We start from the raw sequence: 5,063 nt of genomic DNA, 5'->3' as shown, positions 1-5,063 counted from the left end.
CGGGGGGAAAGGCGAGCGGGGGGGAAAGGGGAGCGGGGGGAGAAAGGGGAGCGGTGGGGGGAAAGGGGAGTGGGGGGGGAAAGGGGAGCGGGGGGGGAAAGGGGAGCGGGGGGGGGAAAGGGGAGCGGGGGGGAAAGGGGAGCGGGTGGAAAGGGGAGCGGGGGGGAAAGGGGAGCGGGGGGACGGGAAAGGGGAGTGGGGGACGGGGAAAGGGGAGTGGGGGGACGGGGAAAGGGGAGTGGGGGACGGGGAAAGGGGAGTGGGGGACGAGGGAAAGGGGAGTGGGGGACGGGGGAGTGGGGGACGGGGGAAAGGGGAGTGGGGGACGGGGGAAAGGGGAGTGGGGGACAGGGGGAAAGGGGAGTGGGGGGGGAAAGGGGAGTGGGGGGGAAAGGGGAGTGGGGGGGGTGGAGAGCAGTGGGCATATGTATTGTCATAATTTATGTATGGGCATTTCCCCCCCCCTCCTCCGTGCGTCCGTCCCCCTGCTGGTTCGGCTGGTGGCCCCCCCCCCCCCCCGTTCCCTGTGACTCGCGGCTCGCCCCCCCCCCGTTCCCCGTGACTCGCGCTCCCCCCCCCCCGGCGCCCGCTTGGTCCCCCCGATGTGCCGTCCTGCTGAGTGAGGCGTGCAGGCGGCAGGAAGCGCCCTGTGTGGGCCTGAGACTCGCGCTCCCCTCCCCCCCCCCGGCGCCCGCTCGATGTGGCGTCCGGCTGAGCGGCGGTAGGAAGCGCCCTGTGTGGGCCTGAGGGTGAGGCGGCATACGCAGTGGGCCTGAGGCTGAGGCGGGACGCGCAGTGGGCCTGAGGCTGAGGCGGGACGCGCAGTGGGCCTGAGGCTGAGGCGGGACGCGCAGTGGGCCTGAGGCTGAGGCGGGACGCACAGTGACTTACCTGAGCGGGTGGTAGCGCCGGGGAGGTAAGGGAGCGGCTGGGGTAGGAGGGCCGCGCTTCCCGTCCGGAGCCAGTGCAGGGCGGCGCACGTAATGGGGGGGGGGGGGGGTGGACAGAGGGGGTGTGTGTGTGTATAGAGCTGCTGTGTTGTGTGTGTGTGTGTGTGTGTGTGTGTGTATAGAGCTGCTGTGTTGTGTGTGTGTGTGTGTGTGTGTATAGAGCTGCTGTGTTGTGTGTGTGTGTGTGTGTGTGTGTGTGTGTGTGTGTGTGTGTGTGTGTGTGTGTGTGTGTATAGAGCTGCTGTGTTGTGTGTGTGTGTGTGTGTATAGAGCTGCTGTGTTGTGTGTGTGTGTGTGTGTGTGTATAGAGCTGCTGTGTTGTGTGTGTATAGAGCTGTTGTGTGTGTGTGTGTGTGTGTGTGTGTGTGTGTGTGTGTGTGTGTGTGTGTGTGTGTGTGTGTGTGTGTATGTGGCCCGTCACTCCGCCCTCAGGCCAATGAGAGGTGTGCGGGGGCGGGCGGGCGGCCCAAGGGACCAATGAGATTTCCCCTAGGACACCGGACATCCAGGCAGGCATACAGTGCTTTCACTAATATAGTATAAGATCTATTCAATTGTATCAAGAGTGCGGTAATAGGGACTTTAGTGACACCCTGTGGTCACTTATATGTGTTTTCTACATGTTCTGTTTTCCCTTTGCACAAGTAACGTCATGGTCTGTTTATGGTGAGCGATGTGTTTCTATCTGTTCTTCTTTACAGTAAGGATAATACAGAGAACAAAGTCCTTGGCGCACTATCAAGTGCGTGAACCTGATATAATATTCCTGGTTCTGTATTTGAAGAAACAGTTCGTGGATTTTCACAGATGTTCACAGAGTTTCCTCTTGATTTTCTTCCGATATTGGATATATATCTATAATTAAAGAGGACAGAAGACGGACTTCCGGTGACGTCACAGCCGATGGTCTGCTAGTGAGAGAGCTCCCGGCACCCTCACCAATCTATACACTAGAATAAGCTGATTCTACATCCCAAACCCCCCGAAAATTGACCCCACACCAGGAATAAGCACCGGAGAGATGGCAGGGAAACCGCAGAGAAAAAACCAATGCCCCGTCACCAAGTTCTTCCCTCCGGCGCAACGCCAGGTTGAGATCAGCCCCGAGGAGCAAGATGGCGCCGGAGAAGATCCAGAGCACGAGGCGCGCAGCGGCCGACACAGCCCGACTGACTCGGACCCCCCCGTCCTAAATAAAGACTTTTTTGATGCTCTAATCACTAAATGAGGAGGGGAGTACAGGAAGACACGGAAAAGGCCCTCCAAACCATCCGGGCAGAGGTGGAAGCGCTGACGGAGCGGACGGAAGATCTGGAGGTGAAGATGGAGGGAATCTCAAACGAACAGGCTGAGACCCACGAGGAAGTACTGAGATGCGGAGAGGCGATCCGACACATACAAGACAAACTAGAAGACATGGAGAACAGGGAGCGGAGGCAGAACATCCGCCTCAAAAAATATACCTGAATCCATCACCCATGAAGAACTCCAACCATACCTCCGCAGACTCTTCCTGCAGCTCGTCCCTGATCTCTCAGAACATGACCTACACACAGATCGCGCCCACAGAGCCCTGGCCCAGAAATCAGCGGACCCAAACCGTCACAGAGATGTGGTGCTGAGAATGCACGCATACTCTGCTAAAGACCGCATCATGTCAGCGGCTAGAGAAGTGAGGACTGTGACTATGGATGGAGTGCAAATTCAACTCTATAACGATCTCTCCCAATTAACAATAAATAAAAGAAACGCACTGCGCCCACTCACCTCCTACCTCAGGGACCAGGGGGTAAAGTACCGCTGGGGATTCCCCTTCAAACTAGTGGTTCTGCGCAATGGCCGCCACCACACAGTAACAACCCCTGAAGACGCCAAGAACTTCCTGAAAGCGTTAGGAATCCCTCTCCCACCGCAGAAGAGCAACCGCCCCAGCACTGAAGAGACGCCGGAGACGACCCTCCAAGAAGCCCCCCGCACATCGGAAAGATTGGCGAGCCAACGCCTCCGGTGAACCCCGATGAGCCAGCCAGTTGTGAGGCCCAAGGAAACCACACGCGGCCCCTGCAGTCATCCCACGCAGTCCCAGAGGCCCTAAAGACCACAGTATACACCCAGCATAAGAATCCGCAATAAACAAAATATTCCCCTGGCCCCGAGTCCCCCTAGACTACATCCCACGAAATTACCTTCCCCTTCCCTCCCCCCCCAATTCCCCACCCCCCCTCCTATTCCCCCCCCCAACCCTACCCCCCCCCTCCCCTTGCCATTACCTCCCCATATTCCTCCCCCCCTCCCCCCCCCTAACCCTCCCCTCCTCCCCCCCCCACACACGTTAAATGCCCACTTACCTTCACCGCCCCCACCTGAGACCGAGGGGAACCAGGACCCCGCTCGGGGTGTCTCGGGCAGCAACGAGAGGAATCGGCAACCAAGCTGCTCCTCTCCGGGCGCGGTCCTATCGACTCACTCACGTGCTCCGGAGCTGCACCATCAGAGACACAGACACCAGAGCCGCGGACCTGCTGCTGCTCTCCCCCATAAGCATGCCCGGTTGGCGCTCCCGATGGACAAGAGATGCCCAAGATCCCCAACCTAAAGAGCCCACACACCAGGACATCAGGCCCAGAGACCCCACATACGGACTCAGCACCCCGTGATCCGCCCCCGGGAGCAACCTCCACCCCCCCCTCCCTTCCCGCAAGTGGCAGGTTGTATGAACAAAAATCCTCCCCCCCCCCCCCCTCTCCCCTCCCCCATCCCTATGGCAAAGATGCTGTACCCCGATATCCCCCAAAGAAAGCCCCACTTCTCCAGCCTACCGCGCTCCCCCCGAACTACCCCCCCACCCCTCCCCCCTTGCTGTCAATCCGAAAATTACATATGTCCAAGGCCTTGAATCAACTGAGCACCCCTACCGGGGCTCACCCCCAGAGTCATAGGGCCCCCCAATTGAACCCGCAAGTGTATGCCCCCCCCCCTGAATCCCCCTGCCCCCCCCTCAATCCCCACCCCTCTCCACCCCATACATTCCCCCCCCCGCCACCTCCCCCTACCCCTCCCCCCCCCCCGGATCTGAGCCGGTGTGGCACTGGATACTTCAGCCCACTTCACAACAGCTGACACACTATAAAAGCCTCAGCTATTCACCTCCAAACACCCCCCCAGACCAAAACTAAGCCCCCCTCAGAGGCAAGTCCCAAACACTCGAATAAGCCAGATGTCCCCCCTCCTCCCCCCCCCCATTTTTTCTCTTCCTACCCTCCCCCCCACTAGTCAAAGTAAACACCAAGTTATACTGCCCCCCAAAAGATCTCCCCGCCCCCCTCCCTGCCGCGGACAGCTTCCCCCCCCCCCCTCCCTGACCTGCCCCCCCCCCCACAAGATCAGAGATCCGGACTATGTTTACCCAATATGTATAGATATATGCCAATGTATAAATAACTATTGATGTTCTAATTTAAAATGGTGCTATGTAAGGGATCTCTCGCTCTAAGAACGTGATTCCGTCTGAGTGCAATGTTTAAATTCCTTACTGAACTCTGGTATACCATGTGCTCCCCCTCCCCCCCCTCCCCTGCCCCAGTATGCCCCCCTCCCCCCCCCCCCCCAGAGAAGTAACGATCTATGTTATGCTAAATTGTAGTGCTATATACCAATGTTTGAACGCATCCCAATGAGCAGTTGATACCAGCAAAACACAAGGGAAACCTAGGCTTATGATGAGAACTCCCCCCGAGAACAAGGTTTTAACCCCCTGCTAACTATGTGTATACTATATGCTAGCCCCCCCCTTGTCCCCTCCAGGGGAGCCTACACTGTTATAAACCAATGTTTAAAGGTGTTCCATTGTTGCAATTTGACAATAGCAGAATACAAGGGAAGCCTCAGCCATAGACTGGGACTCCCCCCGAGAGCAAGGTTTAACCTATATGCTACCTATGTGTACTCCGCACGCCCCCCCCCCCTCCCGCCCCCACCCTATTCCCAGATACCCCCCTCCCCCCCCCTACCTTACCAGATGCCCCCCGCCCCCCCCCTATCCCCTCCCCCCCTATCCCCTCCCCCCCCCCCATCCCCTCCCCCCCCTATCCCCTCCCCCCCCTCTCCCTCACC

Source organism: Ascaphus truei, chromosome 2, assembly GCF_040206685.1.
Source record: "Ascaphus truei isolate aAscTru1 chromosome 2, aAscTru1.hap1, whole genome shotgun sequence".
Classification (NCBI taxonomy): Eukaryota; Metazoa; Chordata; class Amphibia; order Anura; family Ascaphidae; genus Ascaphus; species Ascaphus truei.
The sequence above is the reverse complement of the archived record's forward strand: the minus strand, read 5'-3'. Positions refer to the sequence as shown.